Source organism: Callithrix jacchus, chromosome 10 (assembly GCF_049354715.1).
Source record: "Callithrix jacchus isolate 240 chromosome 10, calJac240_pri, whole genome shotgun sequence".
In the NCBI taxonomy this organism is placed as follows: domain Eukaryota; kingdom Metazoa; phylum Chordata; class Mammalia; order Primates; family Cebidae; genus Callithrix; species Callithrix jacchus.
Window position 1 is genome coordinate 4,330,969 of NC_133511.1, and position 25,281 is coordinate 4,356,249.

The 25,281-nt window shown below is 35.1% G+C and overlaps 1 long non-coding RNA gene across 6 annotated transcripts in view; it reads left to right on the forward strand.

The window, feature by feature from the left end:
• Positions 1 to 25,281, forward strand: part of LOC108593700 (uncharacterized) — a 493,787-nt gene that overhangs the window by 60,748 nt on the left and 407,758 nt on the right. For all 6 annotated transcript variants that reach the window (XR_013522982.1, XR_013522981.1, XR_013522983.1 and 3 more), the window contains exon 3: positions 24,231 to 24,335. This is a non-coding gene — a long non-coding RNA (uncharacterized LOC108593700). The remainder of the gene's footprint in view (positions 1 to 24,230; positions 24,336 to 25,281) is intronic.

The following is a 25,281-nucleotide window of genomic DNA, read 5'->3' on the forward strand; positions in this document are numbered from 1 at the left end:
CACTGCTTTCATTCTTCAGTGCAGCACCTGGACCAATATTTTATAATCTGACATGTTAATTATATTTAATATACTCCTAAGAGAATGCTGCTTTTGAATTGATTCATTCTCTGGTCCTTCTTACCACTTCAGAATTGGAGAGGGAAATATTAACATCTTCTCTGAAAGGGGAAAACAGAATAAGCAGTTACTTGGATGAATCATGAGAAAAAATGGAAGTTTCAAGAAATTGTGTTCAAAGAGTATATAAGGGCAGTGTGGTCTCAGGGTTCACAGAATTATAAGCACAGCATAAGTAAACATGACATTTTGAATCACAGATATCTTATGAGTCTTTCTAGGATTAAAAAAAACTTGAGAGACACAAAGGTTTCTTATATATTTTATGAATTCCTTAAATTTCTCAGAACTGTCACATAAGTTATCATTCTGAAATAGTTCCGAAATCATTGGGCAACAATGAGAATTCAAACAGAACTTATGTTTTTAGTTTTTTGTGCATAAATGTGCAGAATTTATCACTGGTCACATTATATATGCAGATAGAATAAGTATTTCTTAATACATGGAAAGGTCATTGATTCTGGCAAAAAGTGCAAAGCTTTGGTCAATATATATGTAAGTTACACAAATTTAAATACTAGAACAGAATACTATGAATGGACAAAAATGAATTGCCTTCAGAAAAGAAAAGAAGTCAACTTTTTGCAAATAATTAACGTCTTTCAACTAAAACACACTTTTTTATTTATTATATGGCATTTGGCTATAACATCTAATTTTCATAACAATTCTATACTATTGGAAAAACTTTCTTTGAAAATGAAGAAATTGAAGGTCAGTAACTAGAAGATGTGCCTGAGATTGCAGAACTAGTAAGTATCAGAGCGTCATTTCATCTTCCTCACTCTAAAGCCCATACTCTTCCAACTGAATGACATTAAATTCACTTTTTAAAAACTTTTATTTATTAATTTTTTTTTTTTTTCGAGATGGGGCCTCACTCTGTTGCTGAGGCTGAAGTGTAATGGCACAAACAGGGCTCACTGCAGTCTCAACCTCCCAGGCTCAAGTAATCCTCCTACCTCAGTCTTCTGAGTAGCTGGGAGCACAGGTGCATGCCACCATGCCTGGATAATTTCATTGTTGCTTGTAGAGAGAAATTCTGGTTACATTGCCCAGACTGGTCTCGAACTCCTGGGCCCAAGCAATCCTCCTACCTTGGCCTCTCACAATGCTGGAATCACAGGCATGAGCCAGTATGCCCAGCCAAGCTAATTTTTAGATGTAGGTCTATAAAACATAATAAATTTAGTAATTATTTTGAAGATACAATCTCTGAAACTGTGTTACATTTGTGCTCATTTTTGCTGGCATCCCCTCTGCTATCAAATCTATATTTAAAAGAGTAGATTTGTAAGGCAAAGGGACAGTTTAGAGCTTTATAATTTATGTATCATAGTAGCAGAGAAATAGAGAACTTGATTTAATTGAAACAAATATTTTCCCTTTCTATTAACTGTTTATAAAACAGGAATGATTATTACAAATACTGAATACCATTTGTTAAAAGAAGGCTTGGGATAAATAAGAAGTAGGTGAGAGACCGAATGGAAGAGAATCTAGAAACCTGCTAATCATAACAGGATATGGGAGCATGTGTTGCAGGGCAAGGTGGGAGATAGTGCTGTTGAGAGTATTGGATGCATTAAGTACCCTAAGAGTTAGAAATTTTCTGGGAAAGAGAAAGCCTTGTTTAGAAGGTGTGGTTACCAATTATTGGACTGTGTTTATCTAATTTTTATTTTACAAAGTATTTCTCTAAAAATCACGTAAAAATGACACGGCTTTTTAGGTACAAGAAATATTCCAGAGAGGTTATTCACTTTTTGCTTGCAACTCGAAAATAAAACTACAGATGACTGGAGAAGTAGAGCTGGTGGGAGGGGAAGAGATTTATTGCTTCAGGTTGAACTCCAGAGACTAGTTGGGAGCCCTCCTCAGTCAGGAAAATGAGTTGTCACTGTAAATTGTCTCCCATATTTTGCTAATAAAGAACAGCATGCATTACTTCCCACCTAAACTAATTGTTCTGTAAGTTAAATTGATCTTCTTAAAAGAACCTCTGATTCATGGAAGTCCTCTACTCAAGAAACTCCAATGATTTCTATTGTATATTGAACAAAGGTAAAGAGGGAGATTAGATTTATTGAACTTCTAGATACAACATAATCCCACTTAACCTTCAGCAAAACTCCATGAAGTAGATAAGATTGTCTCTCTGGAGGAGAAAACTGAGCTGTGATAAAATCAAGCCGCTTTACAGCATTATGTCTCCCTGCCAGAGGGAAGCACTATGAAGGGAACCTCTGTGAAGACAGATTGTGTCTGTCTTGCTCACATTGTATGTCCAGCACTTATCATGTCTGGCAGATTTTCTGGACATATTTGTTGAATGAATGAATTACAGAAAACGGAACTTACACTTTCCATTAATCTATACTGTTTCATGAATTTCATATTCCCACTTGGCAATAGTTTACTTGTCTCTGTGTAAAATACCGTATAAGCAATGCCGAAGTAATGTGTGACTGTTTTTCCCTGAAGAGCCTCTGAGATCTGGCCCCATGTAATGTTTTAATTAAAACCAGAGAGATGTACGTTGTTGACAAGTATTTACATAGGTCAACAAGTTCTAAGTCATGTTTTCTGCAGTATCTAGGATGTCCTATTTTGATATATTTACATTAGCATGAGCACATAAAGCCACATACAAAGCAATCAAAATTCAGAATCACTGTGTATTTTTACAATTTCCCCCCCTTTTAAATATTAATAGTTTTTCTACCTACAAATAATTCAGTGTCCTTTATAGCCGTGATTTACATTTGCTAAACCTTGACAAAGTATGCAACTTAGCACATAAAAATCATAAAAATTTTAACAACCTTTCTTTCTGGATTCATGTCATCATTTTTTCATTACAACAACACACAGACTTTTTTTAAAATTGCATTTTAGGTTTTGGGATACATGTGCAGAACATGCAAGATAGTTGCATAGGTACACACATGGCAGTGTGATTTGCTGCCTTCCTCCCCTTCACCCACATCTGGCATTTCTCCCCATGCTATCCCTCCCCATCTTACCCCCACCCACTGTCCCTCCCCTATTCCTTCCAGTAGACCCCAGTGTGTAGTGTTCCCCTCCCTGTGTCCATGTGTTTTCATTGTTCATCACCCGCCTACACAGACTGTTTTAAAGAGTTGTGCGTATGGGAACAAATGCAACTGACATGTAGTAAGCATACATCCCAGGTAAAAGGAACAGAAGTGACTGGGTATGCTAGAGTGTGGCTTCTCAAATTTTAATGTGCATAGAAGTTAAAATTCACATTCTGATTTAGTAGGCCAAGATTTGTGGCCTGGACATCTGCCTTTTCAGCAAGCTCTCAGTTGTGGCTGCTGCTGATTGTTGGATCACAATTTGAAGAACAAGATTTCTATTTAATAACCACATCTTTTCACTATATTACAAACATCAGTAGTTATGTTTTAAAAGAAAAGAGGCTTAGCTGGTTAAGTGTAGGCTGGGTTAAGGGAATTTTACTTCTATAATTATAAGCTCATTCCTAGGGTCTGAATGTTTGTATTTCCCCACTGGACCAAATTCATAGGTTGAAATCTTAACTTGCCAGGTGGTTGTATTAGGTGGGGAGATCTTTGGAAAGTGATTAGGCCTCCAGGGGAAGCCCTCATGATTGGGACTACTGCTTATTTAATCCCACCATGTTATAAGAGCTAGCTCGTTTCTTCCACCAAATGAGGACAGAGCAAGAAAGAAGGCATTGTCTATGAACCATAAAGCAGAGCTCACTAGACATTGAACCTGCTGGTGCCTTGATATTGACCTTCTCAGCCTCTAGAATTGTGTGAAACAAATTTCTGTTATTTATAAACTGTCTAGTTTAGGGCCTTTGAGTATAGGAGCAGAATCAGACTAAGCCACTTGATAAGCAGCTCTTGAGCAGAGAATGTGATAGGGTTTGTCTGTGTCCCCACTACCAAATCTCATCTTGAATTATTGCTGCCATGATCCCCATATGTCATGGGAGGGACTTAGTGGTAGCTAATTGAATCATGGGGGCAGTTACACCCATGCTGTTCTTGTGAGAGTGAGTGAGTTCTCATGAAAGCTGATGGTTTTATCGGGGGCTTTTCCCCCTTTGCTTGGCACCTTCCCTTCCTCCCACCCTGAGAAGGCCGTGTTTGCTTCCTCTTCCACCATAATTGTAAGTTTTCTGAGGCCTCCCCTGCAGAACTGAGCATCAATTAAACCTCTTTCCTTTATAAATTATTCAGTCTGGGATATGTCTTTATTAGCAGCATGAGAACGGACTAATAGAGAATGTCACCTTTGTCGCATGCTAAGTGCACAGCAAAACCACTACAAAATGTGGGGCAAATCAATCAGATGTAGCCATAAACCTCATCAATCTTATCAGTAATACATGACCCAGGAATTGGTGGTAGTTAAGTGTCAATCAAAGTAGCTTGAGTTCAGCACTTGAATGTCCAAGGGTATCAGAAAGGTGACAGCACTGTTTCTTTTAAAGAATGCAGTTTAGAACGTAGGATGACACACAGAAAATAAAAACAATGTGGACAAAAGAAATGATGGCATAACTCGTTGATTTATTTTTATTACAATATCATGCTATGTATTGTCTACCTCTAATTGTACTTTCAGAGAAATTATAGTGTTTCCAAAGCGTGGGTCAGCAAGCTGTGTTGCTCATGGTCTCATTCTATTCTTGGGATGATAACGTCTTCCGGTAAATGTTTTACTAGTACAGGCAGTCCTTTGCCTAATGAGTGGAATTTTCCAGCAAACAGATGTGAGCACTGAAACATGTTAGCACTGTTTTAGGGAAGGCAATGCGCCTTGAAGGACCCATCAATTTATGAGAAGGAAAGAATGTAAAATGAGTAGCAACAGTGATGTCTAGACTCACGTGAATAGATTTGAGGGTTCTAATAGAACACATTTGGTTTTATATCTGCTTAATAAAGTATAATAATAATGCCACTGATTATGGTAATGGTTGTGAAGCAGAATGATATAGCAGAAAGTATAATGACTAAGGAAGTAATACACTTAAATTTCAGTTCCAGGCTTGTGGCTCTGTAATAGGGGTGTACCATTTAATGTCTTTTGGCCTCTGTATTCTCATTTGCTCAAAGAAAGAGAATAACTAGAAGATGTCTTTCACCTGTGATTTGTGACTCTATGTGACCCATAACAAACTCTATCCCTACTGTCGTAAGAAGCATACTGTCAATGATATATGTACTGGTATTTGTCAAAACTTTTCACAAAGTTTAAAGAATGTAGTTTAGAACTTAGGATGACACACAGAAAATAAAAACATAATGTGGACAAAAGAAATGATGGAATAACTTGTTGATTTATTTTTATTACAATATCATGCTATGTATTGTCTAACTCTAATTGTACTTTCAGAGAAATTATAGTGTTTCCAAAGCATGGGTCAGCAAGCTGTGTTGCTCATGGTCTCATTCTATTCGTGGGATTATAACGTCTTCCAGTACATGTTTTACTAGTACACCTAGATGATATTCACCTTCTTTTAAAACTTGCTTTATATATTAACCTGCCATGAGCCTGGATGGAAAGGAGAGATATAACAGACGTGTTAGGCCTCATCCCTCCCTTGGTAAGCACATCATAGTCTACGCACTGAGGAAGTAATGTGAAGACACAAACAAGAATGTAAAAAAAGCGCATATACAAGAAGTGTTTAATAACGCTCCGATGGTAGCACACCGAGCATTTAAATGCAGGCTGCTTGGCGTTTTGTTCACATGGTTGGGAAATGTTGGTAGGAAGGTCTTAAGTTCTGGTCCAAGCTTGAAAGCTGTGAAGCAATTTCATATACAGAGAGGGGAGGGAAGGCAATTGAAGTAGAAAAGCAATATACTTTTGAGGTCTATTTAAGGAAATAATTCTTACATACTATGTTTTCAGCCATATTGCCTCCTTCTATTCTCCTACACATTAGCCTCTTTTGTTTTGCAAAATCTCTTTCATCTTTAAGGCCCAGATATATACTATTTTCGTTCTAAAGCCTTCTGTAAGCTCCAGACCACAGTTTCCAAGTGTGCTTCTTCAAAAACTGTTCTGTTCAATGAAATTGATATCACATAGGAAAATCAGTCACAGTGTTTAAGGATTTTTTATGTACATAGTGAAATCATTAAAAATGAAATAATAGTCATGTTGTAGAAAATAACATTGAATCTTAATATAAAATTTTCAAGAAAAGTGGGGCAGTTGCCCCTAGGATGAGTAGATGACTCAACCAAGGAGGGTGATTCAAACTGGGAGTGTTTAGGGAGGACAGAAGGAGAGCCTTAAATGTCTCCAGGTTCAAGGGTAAGAGGATGCATTCTTTGGCCATGCCAATCCAGAACAAGGGAAACCTGCCCTAACCGAGGACCAGAGGTATGTGGGTTGTGAGAGAGAAAGCAGTCAATATTCGAGAGACCTTAAGGAAGGAAAATCAACAGGTGACAGACGGGGTTTGATTAATGCACTAAAATTAATGCTATTATAGGGAAGAGATTGAGAATATAGGGGATCTTGCTGATGACTGACTAGAAGACCCAAGGAAAGGGATTGCAGATGTTCATAAGTACTTTACAGAGTTAGAAAAGAGATGTACCGAGTCAGGTGGGTTTGACAGTGTGGAAGTTATGGATGACTTGGGTTTGTACAATTTTTCTTAGTCGTGAGAATAGAAACCTAGTTGGAGGAAAATGAAGAACATTGGGAAGTAAGAAACAGATGAAATGACTGTGGTGAATACTTTGCTATGGAAAGGCACACAGAAATGAATCCTATGTCAGAACAGTTATGAAGTGGGTTTTTTTTTTCAAGTGGGAAGGTATATATGCAGTCTGATAAAAAATATCTTGACAAAGATAATTATCTTGAGAATGATAGCACATCGTGTAGAAGAGACAGAATCAATGACAAGAGAGAGTTTTCTGAGTATATGAGAAAAACGAGACTCTTAAAGCTAAAGTGTTTGAATTAGCCTTCAATTGAATTGGTGGCACTCTATTTTAATGTTTTATATACAGTTTTTATTTAATTCCAACAAAAGCCTAGTGATGTCAGCACATTTATGATCCACATCTTACAGATGAGGAAACTGAGTTATGGAAAGATTAAGCAAATATTAAGCACTTTGTTTATAAAACCACTAAAATTTGTACTTTAGAAGGGGACAATGAACTGAAAAAAAAAATTCCTAAACTAGAGACTGGAGTGAATGTCTCAGGGTTACTGTTAACTTCTTTCTGGAAAGAGATAGAGGATGTGGATTGTTAGAATTTTTTTTCTTTCAATGAATTCAAACTTAAATATGCTTTACTTTGCTATGATAGCTAAAAATATTTTCATAATTCTACAGTTTGTGAATTACTTATAAAATCAAATTTGTCTTCAAGGGTTGAAATTTGAGATCACAGAAGATTTCAAAAAATGTTAAACAGACTCAAATGATTTTAATAAGAACAGGTACAAATGGCTTGGGCTACATCAGCGTCTTTAGAATAAATGTGTAGTCCTCAGGATATTACACTGAAGGAATCAAGCCTTACACTGCTTTCTAAGTTATATTTTCCAAAATCTAAGTCATTTTGTTTTCTGTCCGTATCTCTGAAAGTCTTATGTATTCTCATCTAGTGGCATGTATTAATCTGTAAGGTATCTGAGAACTGGGGTGATGTCTATTTTATATATTGTTTTATTATTAGCCTTTGCTATAGTGCTTCATATTAGGTACTCAGTGTATCTTTACTGAATTACAAAAAGGATGCATATTCCTTTTCATAAGAAATCTTTAGTTTTGTAATGGCTTCAACTTGAGGGCATTTTCTGGGAATTATATATATATCTTTTCAATTTATCTCAAGGAATCAAACATTACTAAATGCATAACATTCATCTAAGAGGGACATTAAGTGTCTAGGACAGATATTTAAAAACTTGTACTGACATAATTTCCATGGAATAGGAATTCTTTCATTTTGAAACAAAGTTCAAAATTAAGGTCCTGTGACTTATATGTATATGAAAAATGTTTCTGTGTTTGGTAGGCTCAGTTTCTGTTTAGATTCTAGTGAAAACAAAATGGACACGAGAATTCATTTGCTCATTTACTCATTCATTTATTCACTCACATAAAGATGTGACCTAGGAAAACAGTGAATGAATTTTGAAGTGATCAAAACCAAACCATTTCTGTGACTAAAGGCATATACATAAGAAAGCAAATAATTATTCATTTGCATATACCATTATTTCTGACCACAGGGACTGTAATCATCATAAAATCTAAGTGAAATTTTTTGTGAACATATACTAGGATAAAATATTTATAATAATGTAGAAAATCTCAAAGAGAGTCATGCATTGCATAATGATGTTTTAGTTAATGATGGACTCTGTCGACAACATCGGTCCCATAAGATTATAGTATCATTTATTTATTTTCTAGTTTAGATACAAAAATACTTACCATTATGTTACAACTGCCTGTAGTATCCAGTACAGTTACATGCTGTACAGGTTTGTAGTTTAGGAGGAACAGGTATACCTTATAGCCTAGGTGTGTAGTAGGAGATAACATCTGTTTTGTTTGAAATACTCTAGTGGTGAAATCACCCAGCTGTTCATTTCTCAGAATGTATTCCTACTCAATGACACATGACTGTACTTTCCATAGTATTCAAATTTTTATTTTGCTCCGGGAAGTACAGACATTACATGAAACTCAAACTTGTACAATAGAACATTCAAATGGATCATGAATTTACATACTTGAAATAATGTAGAAATTCTAAAGATAAGGAAAATATTCAATATTAACCTTCTTTTGGAAATACTTCGGTCATTCTTCTTGGTTCTAATCAGACAAAATATCTACAGGTTTATTTTAGGGAAAGTATTTTTTCATTGAGTATTGACTATTCTGACTTAGAAGTAAAAGGTTTTTACTGGGTTTTGGGATTATAAAGGCTATGGTTACACAAAGGCAGATGAATCAATTAAGTCAAATTGTCAACATCTTTTTATAGCGTTCAGTCCAAAATTACTCAGTTAAATATAGACAGTAGAACATTGTTTAGCTGATACTGTTAGTCGTAAGCTAAAGCAGACATTCCAAAATCTCCCCAGCAATAATTTTGTCATGTTTTATAGACACAATGTTTGCTTTGTATATTATACTATAAATTCAATGTGTCATAGCTGTAGAAGTCTCAGTAAAAGGAATACTGGTTTTAATTAATTTTTTACTCAGAGACTAATTCAGGTTTGGGGAAAACTGGATTACCTAAGAGAATCTTTATTATTTAAAAATGCATTTTTGAGCCAGGTGCAGTAGCTCATCTCTTAAAATCCTAGCACTTTAGGAAGCCAGGGCAGGATGATGATTTGAGGCCAGGCTTTTAAGACCAACCTGAGCTACACAGACTTTATTTCTCTAAGAAAAAAAAAAAAAAAATTAGCCAGCCCTAGTGGTACACACCTGTAGTTCTGGCTACTCAGGAGGCTGGGATGCGAGAATTTCACTGCTTAGGCCCAAGAGTTTGAGGTTAAAGTGGGCTATGATTGTGCCATTGCACTCTAGCCTGGCAAAAATATCTCTGGATTTTGTAGTCTTGAACCAATATCATCATCGTCTCCACATGTGAATGTTGTTTATTTCATTTGTACTTGATCATATTATTATGTTACTGGATATTCATCTACCATTTACTTTGCTTTTTTTAATATCTATTTTTTTGTTCTTTATTTCACTTCCATTTTCTTATTCCCTATTAAATGAATATTCTCTACTCTATTACTTTACTACTTTTAATTATATATTTTTTAATTACTTCTTGATGGTTGATCTAGGTCTCACAATATCACAATTGGATGCAGACTTTACATTCCCTTAGTTCCAATTAAAACTTTAATCCTATGTTGCACCCTTCCTGCAACTCTTTTTTATGTTAATATTGTTATACATATATATGTCATACAATCAATAATACATTATTTATTTATTTGATATAATCTCTTTTTAGAAAGCTCAGAGAAAAAGCAGAAAAAGTCCGTATTTACAGAGTTTTTTTATATCAACCTTATTTTCCATTTCTAGTTCTCTTAATTTTGGCTTCTGTATTATAATTATCATCCTGTGCCATTTTCTTTCTCCAAAAAATCTTTGCTTCTACCCAGCTCCATTGTTTTGTTACCATCAAGTATATAACTTTTCTATCTGTTATAGACCCAATAATACAAGTACATACAAATTGTTTTATGCAATTTCTTTTAAAATAAGATAGGGTCTGGCTCTGTCATGCAATGGATAGCACACTGGAAGAAGAAATATTCCATATTGGTTTTGTATTTATTTACATAAATTACCATTATTTGTATTCTTTTTTTTTCCATGTGAATTCAAGTTACTTTCAGAGTCGCTTGCTTTCAGCCTGAAGAACTTCCACTGGTATTTTTTTGGAAATTAGAAGGGCTAGCAATAAATTCTCTGTTTTCGTTCATCTAGGAATATCATTATTTAACTTTCACTTTGAAAGTTAGTTTTGGATATAAGATTCTGGTAGACAGTTTTTACTTTAAGTATTTTGAGTATGTTCACCCACTACCTCTGGCCTGCATATATTTTTTTTCTGGCTAGAAGTCAGCTGTTCATGTTACTGGGGTTCCTTTATACTTGATGAGTGACTTTTTTTCTCCTACTACTTTTAAGATTTCCCCTTTATCTCTGGATTTCAACATTTTGTCTATGAAGTGTCTCTGAATCTCCTTGTGTCTATCCTACTTTGAGTTCATTTGGCTTCTTGAATGTGCAGATCAAAGTTTTTCATCAAATTTAGGAAATTTTCAGCCATCATTTATTTAAACATTTCTTCTATTTCTTTCTCATTCTCTCCTCTGATACTCCCATTATACATATGTGGGTTAGCTTAATAGTGTCCCACATTTCTCTTGAGTATCTGTTCATGTATCTACATCCTTTATTCTTCCTATGCTTAGTACTTAATCTCTATTGGTCTGTCTTCAGGTTTACTGGTTCTGTCTTTTGTTAGCACAAATCTGCTGTCAAACCTCTCAAGTGAGGTTTTCATTTAGGTTATCATGCTTCCAGATCCAGCATTTCAGTTTGGCTTTCTTATAATTTATATGGTTTATTTATTTATTTATTGACAGAGTCTTGCTCTGTTGCCCAGGCTGGAGTGCAGTGGCACAGTTGTGGCTCACTGCAACCTCCATCTCCTGGGTTCAAGTGATTCTCCTGCCTCAGCCTCCCTAGTAGCTGGGACTATAGATGTGCATCACCACGGCTGGCTAATTTTTGCATTAGCAGAGACGGGGTTTCGTCATGTTAGCCAGACAGATTCAAACTCCTGACCTCAGGCAATCTGCCCACTTTTGCCTCCTAAGGTGCTGGGATTGTAGGTGTGAACCACTGCACCCAGCCTACATGTCTTTGTTTATATTCTCTATGTGATAAAACATTATTATACCTTCCTTTAGTTATTTAACTATGGTTTCCTTTGTTCGTTGAACCCATTTTATAAGAGCTGCTTTCCCATCTTTATCTTCCAAGCTTTGAGTCCTTTCAGAGGTGACTTTTATCTGCTTATTTTCTGTGTATGGATCATACTTTCCTGTTTCTTTGTATGGCTCATATATTTTTGTGGAAAATGGAATGATATGCTGTAGAATCTCTGGATGCTGATTTTTCTTCCCCTTCCTCACCCCTAGTAGAATTATTGTGTTTGCTGTTTGCTTATTTGTTCCGTGACTCGATTGAACTAATCATGCAGTTTATTTCTACAGCGACATGTAGCTTATGATGTTCTTGTTCAGATTCGTATTTCCTTGGTTTTAGGTTTTCATCTGGCTACTTAGGCTTTGCCCCTGGGTATGCCATGTACTTGTAGAAGGTTAGGGGTGTGTGTGTGTGTTTGTGTGTGTGTGTGCAAGCTTCCTATCACACTTCAGGGAGTTTATATATTTTCGCCTCACTTTATGTTATAGATGATTACTAGTTTGAAGATTCTCTATTTATTCATGTGAGGACATGACTTTGGAAGTGTACATAGCCTTCCAGACTGTGAGAGATGAATGTGATTTCTCAGTTTTGTTTAAGCTGCTTGTGCCAGTGAGAGTTCACCCTGTGTTGCTGGGTCTGTGTGTAGACTGGGGAATGCTTGCAAACCTGCCCTGCTTTCAACTCTGATTTCTCCTGAATGGAGGTAATCATAATGCACACAGACTTCCTGACCCGAAAAGTGATGGTATCGCAGGAGGGCTCTTCTTAGCTGCTGCTTTTCTTGATTCTTGCTGTGAAACTTCTGGCTACTCTGTCGTTCTTCTTGTACCAAGGAACTATCATCCTTCTCTTAATTGCTTTCCCCTGAGATCTTCGTTGTTTTTGACCAAACCTTGAAGCACGGAGTTCTCGACTCTCTGCAGCACATAAAAGTTAGAACTGTGTCCTAATGGCCTGCCTTCTCCTGGGCAGAACCCTTGTGCAATTGCACTGAAGATTGGGAGAAGCGCTTGCTTTCTCCAGAATGACCCCTTTGCTCTATTCATGGACACCTGAATGGTGTGGGAACAAAAGGTAGATACATGAATTTAAGGTTTGTCTTATTTGCCATAGGTTGTTATAAGAGAAATTTCTAGCCTACTTAAAATTTTGTACACTCAGTTTATGGTATGTAAACTCAGTTAGAAATTTTAAACTCAGTTATGGTGCGTAATAATAATACGCACCTGTGACTTGGGGTTTTGTTTTCATAATGATAAAAATCTCCAGGTTTCTTGCATTTTTTTATGCTGCGTTTATTTTTGTTTCAAACTTTTATAAGATACCAAGTAATATTAAATGTGTACTTTTAAGAATAATTGCAGAATTAATATGCTTTGCATGCAAATTTGTAGAAAGACAGAAGTTAACTGTTGCCACGGAGGGTTTTATTCCTTTTCCCTCTAGATGTTAAAATAAATAAATTCGGAACAAGCCATATATTCTCTAATGCTGGCTTTGGCCCTTTCTAATTCTGGATTATATTATCCAGCTGTAAAAATAGTAGTTTTAGATTACTTGTCCTTTCCGGTCACTCAAAAGAAACACATCTGAAAAAAAAGATCATTTGCTCTTTGTAAGAAGGAATAAGAGGCAAGCTAAGAACTGTTTTGAAACTGGGTTCAAATTCTACCACCATCACTTAATTGTGTCATGACAGAATAGCTTTAAAGAGTCTGTCCTTCCATGGGCTGTGAAGGTGGGAGTAAAGTTTTATTCTTCTCTGTGCTTCTGTAACTACTGCATGGCCTGGAGCAAGTCAGAGTTCTATAGTCATTGAGCTAATAAATATGAACTGTTAAATATCTCTTTGTAAATTCCTAGGAGAGAAGCCTGAAGAGCAAAGCAGCCACCGATAACAGGAGTATAGTTTGTTAAAGGTTGGTTAGGGGCTTTCTGCTAATGAGCTCTAGCTGCCATAGGCATCATCACGGGGTTCTCAGCTCTAATGATATTATCACTTTTTGGGCAAAAGCTTCCCTCCACACCCATGCCATCAGTTCTGAGTAAAGTGGTTTTGAAGAAACTGATATTTATTTTTTACTATAATAGTAAATGGCATGGATATGTCTTCATTCATTCAGTAGATAAAACATAGGGTAGTAGAATGATCACTTTTTTATATACAATTAATTGTAAGAGCTAGAGTTCATATAATCACAAATGATTAAAATAAAAATATTCTGTCTCTAAAATAGCATTACCATAGTCTTTATGGCTATTAATGAGCTACTTTCCCAATTCTTCCATGTTTCAAGTCTTCAGTGACCATCAGAGCTGAAATAATAAACACTTTACTGTTCTAATAAAGTGATTGTTTTTGCGTAATGGGTAAGAGCTTAACCACTGGAATCAGACAGAAGTAGTTGCTTATTTCAGTCACGGCATTTACTGGCCAAGATACCCCAAAGAAATGAGCCACTCTAAACCTCAGCCTCTTTATCCATGAATAGAATAATAAGAGTAGCTACTTCTTGAGATCACTGCTAGGGATTACAGGGTTACATGGCACAGTGAATTCAAGAAAGCATTTGGAACAACGTCTGACAATTAGTAAATGCTTCAGAGTCCTCACATCTTTGTTATTACTAAAAAATACGGTACCTCACAATAGACATGAAGGAAAGAGTAAAAACATGAGTATAAGTTTAAAAAACAATGATAAAATCAATACCAGTGTCAATAAAAAGTACACCTGCGTCAGGAACGAACACTGATTGCAACCCAGGAGCCTTTGCTCGTGCCATCTTCATCACAACTCTTTCTCTTTCAGCGTTAGCAAGTGTCCTGAGTCGCATGAAAATCATTTCCCTGTATTATTTTACATTTTTACGACCCACATAAGTATTTCTAAGCAAGATGCCTGGTTTTGACCTTTATATGGTAATCTCAGAAGTCAACAATAGAAAAAAAGTAATATCTAATTAGAACATGGGCAAAATGAGTGAAGATATCTCACTAAAGAGGCTGCACAGATGACCAGTAAGCATATGAAAAAGTGTTCAACATCACTAACCAACAGGGAATTAACAATTAAGTCCATGATGAAATATCATTCACAGCTATTAGAATAGCTAAAACTTGAAGAGTAGCGACTTACAAATTTGAGTCAGGATGTTGAGAAACTGGATCTCTTACACAGTGGTGATTCGAATGTAAAGTAATATAGTTTATCAATTTCTTAAAATTAAACATACTCTTATACAAATCAGCAATTGTACTACATTTATTCCAGAAAAATGAAAACTTACATCCAAACAAAAACCTTTACAGGATTGTTCATAGTGGGTTTATTTGTTATCGCCCCAAACTGTAAACAGCCCAGATATCATTCAAAGTGAGAGTAACAAAATAAAATGTGGTATATTTATACCACAGAATACTACTCAGCAGTAGAAAGGAATAAACTACAATAACTTGGATGAATCTTAAATGTATTGTGCTCAGTGAAAAAGCCAATCTCTAAGGTCATATGCTGTTTATACCACATTCTCAAAATGACAAAATAATATACATTAAATAAAGATTAATAGTGACCAGGACTTAGGGATAAGAGAAGGGATAGAAATGAGTGTGACTTTAAAGGGAATAGTATAAGGAAGGTCTTGTGGTGATGAAATAGTTCCGTATCTTTGATTCTAACAATTACTACACAACTATAAATGTCATAGAAATATACACTTACATTATACTAATATTAATTTCTGTGTTTTGATGTACTGCAGTAACATAAGATGTAATAATTGAGAGAATCTGGATAAAGGATATGTCTCACCTCTCTGTCCTATTTTTGCAACCTCCTGTAAATGTGTAATTATTTCAACATGAAAAGTTAAAAAAAAGCTTCATCTACATAAAGAGATGAAAATAACACAGAAACAAAAATAAGATAGAATAATAGAAAGTAAAATTCAAAGCTTTATTTCCTATATATCAGTACTTAAGTTAAACATATGAAATAAAGGCAAAAAATATGTATAATCCAACAATAGGGTCTTTTTTTTTTTCAAATAGGAATAATCTATTAATTATATAGATACAAACAGATTGAAAAAAAAGGATTTCTTTTCAATTGCATTTTGCTTTAACCTAGATAATTTCTTTTAGCATTTCTTTTCTTGTGACTTTGCTGGATATGAATTTATTTTATATTTATATTTCTGTAGATGTTTATATGTCATGTTGATTTTTGAAGAATATTTTTTACTAGTAGAACTCTGATGTTCTTTTTACAAAATTTCAACACATCCAAGATGCCATTCCATTGACTTCTTGATTTTTCATTGCTTTTTGATGAGAAGTCAGCTAAAATTCTTATCATTCATTTCCTTTATGTAATATTTCCTTGTCCTCAACTACCTTCAATAGTCTCCTTTTATTTTCATTTTAACAGTCTAAGTGTAACATACTTAGTTTTTCTTTGTATTTATCCTGCTTGACATTATGTAAACTACTTGGATATTTGGCGTTGTTCTTCAATTAGATTTGGAAATGTTAGGATGTTATCTCTATAAATATTTATTGTGTTCATTCTGAGCTTCTTTCTTTTCTAGGCAATTATACATCTATTAGACTGATCTTATCCCAATACCTCTGATACTCTCATCTTTTTTTTTTTTTTCCTTTTGTCATTAGTTTGAATACTATCTATTGAGAATCTTAATGTTCATGAATTCTTTATTCTCATGTATTCAGGTGCTCATCATCACATTATAGCCATTGGTTTCTTTTGATACTTTGTGTTTTATTTCTAATCATTCAGTTTGTCTCTTTTTGTTTGTTTGCATCTCTCCGATGAAGTCTTCTATATATTTATGCTATTTACCTTTTCCATGAGGTTTTTTAACATACTAACCTTAGTTGTTTAAACTACCTATCTGACCATTTCAAAATTTGGACCATCCTTGGGTCTGATTTAATGACTACTTTATCTCTTGATGAAGGGGCAGTTTTTTGTATGTATTTCCTGTGTCTTCTGTCTTCTAGTTTTCAACTGAATGCTGGATCCTGCATGTAAAAATCATAGAGGCTGAAGTCAATACTATCATTTCCTGGAAAAGCACATGTTTTTTTCTTCTCTCAGATTTATGCTGAGGACTTGAGTAAATATTTTTTGTAATTTGAACTGTATTTGGCCTGTGATTACTTTAACTGTCAAATTAAGCACATCACAGGTTTCAGATATCTGCAGTGGTGATTTAATGCTACCTTGTGCTTACTGTGAGGTGTGGGATGCTGGAGAGCTTCTCCTAGTGTTCCTGTTTTGCTTTTATGTTTCATCAGATTCTTCATGCCTGTGCCATGTTCCCATCCTCCCCCTGTGATATATTGCTATTGCTTCATATCAGTTGAAGTGTCATGGTGACGGTAATGATGTTTCTTGGTTATTCTCCTCTTGCCTTAGTCCTGAGTGGTCTGTTTTCATGTGAAATGCAGAGACAGCCTTGGTTTTTTTTTTTTTTTTTCCTTTCTGCCCTCTCTCAAAGGCAAGTAACCCCTCTTCCTACTCATCCTAGAGTCCAGAAAGCCAGAAAATGAACAAATCTCCTGTTCCTCTTAAGGGCAATAAACCTGAACTTTGTATTTCAGGAGACTAGGTTAGATGAGATTCCTGTTTCTCCCACATTGGCAGCAAAAATATGCCTTGTTTTAATACAAGAATCTAGAAGGAGTTTCCTACCCCAACCCCAGCAGCAGATAGCTGTGTCAGGAAAGAATTTCTTGTTCCTCCTCCAGTAGCAAACAACTTCTTGAAATCAGCAGTGTCTTGAGTGAGTGTTGAAAAGTTACTCGCCTTTTCTCCAGAAGCAGTCTATATTCAGACTTTAAGAAGGTGTTTACAATTCAGCCTTTTTTTTTTCTCAGCTGCTTCTATGGTGGACACTTACTTCCATGCTCTGCCAAAGACGTAACAGTTCATGTATTCTGTTCTCCTCAGGAGGTTTACCACCTCATTAATCTGTTTTCCAGGTTGCCTTAAGATCTGAACTATCTGATATGCTCTAGGAAATTATGGTTTGTAGGTTATCTGTCTTGTTTCTTTGATTGAATATTTTTTGCAGTCTTCTACATCCTAAATGAAAACAGACTTAGTTTTTATAGTTGGATGCTGTACATTTAAAATGCTGCACAGATCAGATGAGAAACATTTTTGGTCTCTGGATGTGAGTTATTGTTTGTTTTATTGACTATGTTACTCTATCAGACCTTTTTGTTCCCTGAATAAAGTTTGATTATGTATTCATGCCACTGTGTGGAGTTTCTACATGCAATTTCCTTTAGACATTTAGCTGATGGCCATTCATTTCTATAAAAAAAGGTTTTAAACTCTTTTCTACAATGATTTTTGGTACTTGAAAAAAAATAAATGCAGGAGTCTGGAAAACCAGTAATCAGTTTTTGTACGAAATGTTACTCTAATATCAACAATAGAGGAAGTAATGGCAGCAGCCTCCTATGGCTGTCATAGAAATATTTGGGCCCAAATATTTGGAAGCCATCCAGTAAAACTACCCATTTTGACTCCCCTTTTAAATTTCCGTAATTTCAACTGAGGGACAGTCCAATTAAGACTGAAAATGTAACTGTAGTAGCTGTTTACTTTAACTCTCTGCTCCTGTCTCACTTTTAAGGCATCAAACTCTAAATAAAAACAAAAGCACTAAAACATCATGACTGCCATTAATGACTGATTTTGGCAAAGTCACTTAGCTTCTCAATGGCTCAATTTCTTCATCCATGAAATTAGCATTTTACCCACTCTGAGAGAGAAAATGCAATGTAAAAATATTACCTGTAATAAACAATAAGTATGTGTGTTACTGTCGCTTATTCTCATCTCCTCCTTCTTAAAGATTGATCTGGCCCTAATGTATACAATTCTATAGTGCAGTGGAATTTATTTAGGTTATTTGATTGATAAGTTGTTATCCTTTTCATTTATGATTATTTGAGCATTTCTGCTCTGTCTTTATATTTATTTAAAACTTCTAGATTCCTCTTGAGGGTATATAACACATTAATTGTCATTTGGGAAAGTCTAAATAAGTTATGCCTGCCCTTCATTTAGATTTGGTATCTCAGTCACTGACTAAAGAGGCTATGGGGTTTCATAAATAAAGAGAGACTAATAGAAAATTTGTTAATTAAGGTTATCTTAACATTCCCAATTATTAAACACTGGTTGATTTTATTAAAATCTATTTTGTTAATTGCAGTCATTGGTATCTGATGTTGAGAGAGAATAGAGTTGCATTTTTGTTTTACATTTCTCAAAGTTGCAACTTAGACACATTCAATACTTTCACACAATAGCAATTACCATTAGGGTCAAATGCATATGCTAGATACCCCTTCTCTGTGCAGTTATAAAGAGCATTTTTATTAATAAATGGGCTGATTTTTTTCCTTTTGTTATTTAGTCAATACATTATTATCACTATTCAGTTATTCCTGAGATTAGTAATTTTGTTATTTTATTAATCCAATGTATTTGTGACTAATTTAGGAGGCACTAACATAGAGGACTAGCTCATAGGCTTTGAGGTGAGATCTTTTTGAATCCACTCATTATTGCCTATGCATCTAGAGCAGGTTACCTCTAAACCTTGAGTTTTTTAATGATAAAATGGATAAGATAACTTTTTAGAGCTGTCGTGAAGGTTGAAAGAGACAATGCATGTAAAGCTCATGCCCTATTTCTTAGCATCATCCAATAGCTCAGGAAATGGCACAAGTGATTATCATGATGATTGTTGCCTTCTTCTATTTCTATTTTTATATTTCTTAGATTTCAAGTTTCCAGAAGGTAGAAACTCCATTTACACACAGTACTGTCTAAACTGCTCTTAGCATAATGCCACCCCATCAATATTTTGTTTTGACAGTTTTTTTTTCCCAGATCAGTGCTGTCAGTCCTCATTTGTTAAGTCTTTCAGAGACAGAGCCACATCTATTTATCTTGCTCAATAAATCCATATTACTTTAACAAATATTTCTTGATTATGCTGCTGATTCAGCTCTCTTGTTTCCCCTAATCTAGTTGAGAATATTCCAGCATGTCCTCTATTTATGAATACACTTTAATTCAAAATGAAAGAGAGACCATCACTGGTTCAATTAGCTTGGCCTAACATAACCTCTGAGCTTAATTTTTTGATTAACATGGGCATTTTTGCCATTTCATTCTTGCTTTGGCTCCTTCTGCTATGTATGATTTCAAGATGATGATTCCCTTTGGACTTCAGGCTGAAGGCACTTGTCACTTCCAATTCATTATTTCCTTGATATTTGCTCACTGCAGAGCATCTGTCCCCCATGCAAACAGCTTTGGAAGAGGATGCACATCTCTGAAATAGCAAGACAAATATGACGGCTGATTTTATGTTTAGGAAAATAAAAACAGTGGAGAGTTCTTTTAAGGTTTTCAAAATCTTCTATGAATTTATCATATTTAAATTGCTATTCGAGTTTCTGGCAGGTATATTTCCTGTTACAAGGAAGGCCAGTCTGCTCTGCAAATATTCTATTTAGCATTGCCTTCCAGTGTTGTGTGGTTTAACTAAAAATTACATGAATCAGCTGGAAATCTGCATATTTTAGGTACACAACAGTGGGATTTTTTTTTTTTTGAGGGACATAAATAAAATCAGCCACTGACATATGTCACAGTTTTTTGACTCATGACACATATTTAAATAATTTGTTATTCCTTTCTATTAAACGTTTTTAGAACTTCCAATGACTGTCTCCTCAAATAGGTTACGAGTAAAATGCTCAAAATACCAATGCTGCTAGTTTTCCTATCAATTACTTACGTTAAAGACAAAATTCTGAAGTGTTTAACAAATGGTTACAGTCTGTGACACCTGTAACAATTGAGCGTAGCATGTTATAGTGGACTTATAGAGAACAATGGACTTGAAGTCGGTCAGAACACTTTTGTTTACTGAATATTCAACTCTAAGTCAGTGAACTTCTTTGGACCTATAAAACACCCGCTTTCTGTGTCTCTTAGGGGTTTCTGGAAAATCTGTAAAAAAAAAAAAATAGCAGCTAGAAAAATGGTTAATGCACACAGAGTACTAGTTCTCTTGTGACCAACACATGAAAGATTTCATTGTTATTCTTTTTCTCTTTGCAATTACAGCTCCATCTTTTACTAGGAATTCTTCGTGCTTTACTTCTAAGGACATGACACTCAATAATTCATTCCTCAAATGTTCTGGGTACCTGCTAGTACTAGGTACTGTGAGTATAGTAAAATCAGAACAACAGGGTCAAAACTTAGTTAACTATTTAGAAGGCAGTGGAATCTGGAGTTTTCTTCAGGGTTCAGTGTGCCACATAGATTAATTACTTTTAGTATAGATGTCAGGGTAAAATAGGGAAAGTCACAAACAAGTAATAGAACTACAACAAACTTAAAGGAGATATTGATTTGTAGTAAAAATAGTAGCATGACATTTACCTTGAGAAAAATCGGTCCTATAAAACCTGTTTTCTACATTTTGAAAACAAAACAAAACAAAACAAAACAAAAAACATGGCTGTGAAATAAGAAATTCAGTTGATTAGCTTAATACTCCTAGTAAAAATGCCAAAGATCTGAAAACGATTGCATTTGCCACATTCCACAGTTTAGAAAGAGTTGGATGTCTGGAAGGGTAAAGAACAATCAGCTGATGATGGAAGGGCTTTCTATTAATACACTTGGATTTCCTTGAGAAGACATATATGTAAAGGTTTACAATGAATGACCTTTCCCCTCCATACTGATAGGCATTATCAATACCAGTATTGTCCTAAGGGCAGAAAATGTTCAGTAAATCTGGATGTCTTTCATGAGTCATCCCACCATTTAACATACACTAGTTGAGCTGAGGTGTTTCACCTGTTTTCCTTTGGAGAAAGGGTACTACTGGAGCCTAACACATAGTCTTATAAAGTCTTATCCTCTTTGTATTATAGATTGTATGGAAGCTTAAATCAGAGCCATATCCCCTTCATTTGAAAAGATTTCCTTCCTTTTGAACAAGGAATTCTAAGGATATTTCAGTTTTTCTGCCGTTATATTACCTTCAACAGAATCTTTATAATAAGCCTCTAGTGGATTATATGGCTTCTGCCCTCTGGAAGATTTTTGGTGTTGGATATGACATTAGAACAAGAATTGGGAGATATTGGTGAGTGTGTGCAATTTGTTTCAGGTAGGGTTTGTAGAAGTAACCTGACTTCTCTGGGCTTCAGTTTCCTTCTTTGTAAAATGAATGAGTAGGATGAACATATCTCTTAGATCACTTTAACTCAGCTGATACTGTGGAGCAATCAGATGTCAAGGATACAGACATGTCTGGAATTCTATACTCAAGGGCATTAATAATTTCCTATTATCCTATGAAATGCAATTTCAGTAAGGTAGAACATCTCACTATTTCCAACATACCACATAATTATTTTCCTTCTTTTGACTTTTCCTGTAGATTTTTCCTCATCTGGCATGCCTATTTCATCCTACCTGAATATCTAATCCCACTCATGTCAATGACAAAGCTTTAAAGTCTGACATAATCACAAATTATGTACTATTTCTCTTTTAGAAACACATAGAACTTACCAAAGCAGTAACTACACTCTACACATCTAATAAATACTAATCCTAATAGCTTAATTAATAACTTTTCAGCATTTAGCTTTGCAAAATTATACAGTAAATGAATCAGATATTGTTTCCCAAAATAATGTAATTGTGATCTATTATTGATCTTGCATAGATCAAGCATATTTCCTCTATTTCTAAATTTAAAAAGCAATGTTTGTAATATTTGTCTTATGCTGTGCTGTGGCCTGAATGCTTATACAGCCCATTTCCCAAATTCATATTTTGAAATCCTAACCCCCAATGTGATGATAGTATTAAAAGGTGGGGTTCATGGGAGGTATTATGTCATGGGGCTGGAACCTTCATTAATGAGATTGGTGCCCTTATAAAAGAGATTCTACAGAGATCATCACCCCCTTCTTCCAGGTGAGGACTAATGGAGAAACTGCCATCTATGAACTAGAAAGCAAGCTCTCTTCAGATAGTGAATCTTCTGGCACCTGATCTTGCACTTTCCAGGCACCAGAACTACAATACATAAATTCATGTCATTCATAAGCTATCAAATTTATGATATTTTGTTTTAGCAGCTGGAACTGATCAAGACAGCTTCCTATATAAGAAAATGAACCAGACATTTTTCTTCAGCAGTTTCAATCAAGTACAGTTTTAAATATGTTAACACGAGAAGGTCACATAAAGAAAGGTATACATGATGTCATGCTTTTGCCACAAGGGGAAGATTTTGTAGCCTGAGCACCCATGAGAAATATTTTGAAATAAAAGCCTATTATCTAGGAAAATATTACAGATGATTGCACAAAGAAGGAAAGAAAATACCTCCAGTGTTGACAAAGCAAGTAGCAACCATTTCTGAAGAACATATTGAAGATATCCAAAAAGTCTCTTAAAATCTCAAATCTGAAAACTGGGGCAAACCAAGGCTGAACACTACACATAAGGTCTTCACAAACACTGAAGTAGCAAATATAGAACCGTTGCTCCTAGAAGAAATACAGGGTCATGTTTCTGGTCCTAATGTTTTTATCAATTGATCATTCACCTTGCATTTTGTGTGTTTCTACTTAAAAACATTTCATTTAATAGTTGTTTTTGATGCATTAACATTGAACTCACAGAAGGCACCATGACTCATGCCTGCACAAAACATGTCTAACATGCCTGTTTTCTCTGTAAGGCACTTGACAGTCTTCTTGCACTTAGGAACACTAGACAGCACTTCAGCACTATAATCAGGGCCCATTTTAAACAGCCAAGTCATCAACAAGAAGCACAAAATGCGAAAAACATGGCATAAATAGACTGCAAAATGGACACATGTTTACAATATGAGAGATGAAATAAGAAGGCAAAGTGCTGCCTTGTTTGAATTCAGCTGGAAGTACAATCTTCAGAAAACTCAAATTTTCACCACTCTGCTCATGTCTGTGAGTGATTGCAAAAGTGAAGTGCATATTGATTTTGAGGGTACAAATAAATTTTAGCAAGTAGGCAAATTTGCAAATGCAGAGCCTACAAATAATGAAGATGATTGTATTTGTTATTAGATCTGTTGAATTCCAGTGCTCATCAATCTTTTTCTTCTCTAACTCCTAATAAAAGGAGCTTTATATTTCTCTTGGATATAAAAGTGATACTCTACCATGTAGAAAAATAAAGCCATACTGAAATATTTTTATCAATAGAACATAATCACCATAAGTCAATGATGTCTTTCTATATATATGTATATATTTGCATTGATTTGGTTTGGTTCTGTGTCGCCACCCAAATCTCATCTCGAACTGTAATCCTGTAATCCCCATGTGTCAAGGGAGGGACCTGGTGGGAGATGACTGGATTACAGGGGTGGACTCCTCTGTGTTGTTCTTGTGATAGAGTGAGTTCTCATACAATCTGATGGTTTTATAGGTGACAGTTCCTCCTTGTTCACTCTCTTGATGCCACCATGTAAGATGTGCTTCCTCTTCTCCAATGATTGCAAGTTTCCTGAGGCCTCCCCAGCCATGCAGAACTGTAAGTCAATTAAACCTCTTTCTTTTATAAATTCTCATTCTTGGGTATTTATTTATAGCAGTGTAAAAACAAACTACACATGCATATACACATATTTTCTATAAACTACTCTCTTTTAACAAGTCTAGAAAAGAATAATTGCAGAACTCCCATTAAGCATTAAATATAGCTATGTATAATCATTTTAAATGGCTGCATGACATGCTTTCACTAATCTCCTATTGATAAACATATAGCTTGCTTCTAATAATTATCTATTCTGGACACTGGTGAAAATTCACCTATCTCTGTGTATATGTCCAATTGCATTTGCCAAATGTTTCTAAAAATACAATTTAGATTTAAATTCTTACTCAACTGCTGTCAAAGGTTTTTTCCTATTTTAACCATGCTCTATAATGTTGCATATGCCATTGTATCAATTCTTCTGTTTAACTTGGTTTTGGGAGTTATTACCTATGATCATGGGAAAATAAATAATCACATCACATTATTCACAATCAAATATTAGTAGATGATCTGGCACAAAAAAAGATTACCAGAAGAATTGCAAGAGTGTATAAGGTAAAGATCCAATGCTGATCAATTTTGATAATGTGGCAGTGGTGGCAGCATAGCTTTTGAGTCTCTGAATCTCTGGACAGAGGAGCTAGATATAGATAAGGAGCTAGATAAGGCATAAGTCATGGTGCCTTCTGTGAGTTCCATGTTAATACATCAAAAATAACTATTAAACAAAATATCTTTCAGGAGAAACACACAAAATGCAAGGTGAATGATCACTTGACAAAAATATTAGGACCAGAAACAGAACCCTGTATTTCTTGTAGGAGCAATGGTTCTATATTTGCTACTAACAAAACCAAAAGTTCACAGAGAGCATGCGCTATGTAACTAGGGGACAAGGTATTAAAAACCAAGCAGGCTCTCAATTGAAAGGGCTGAA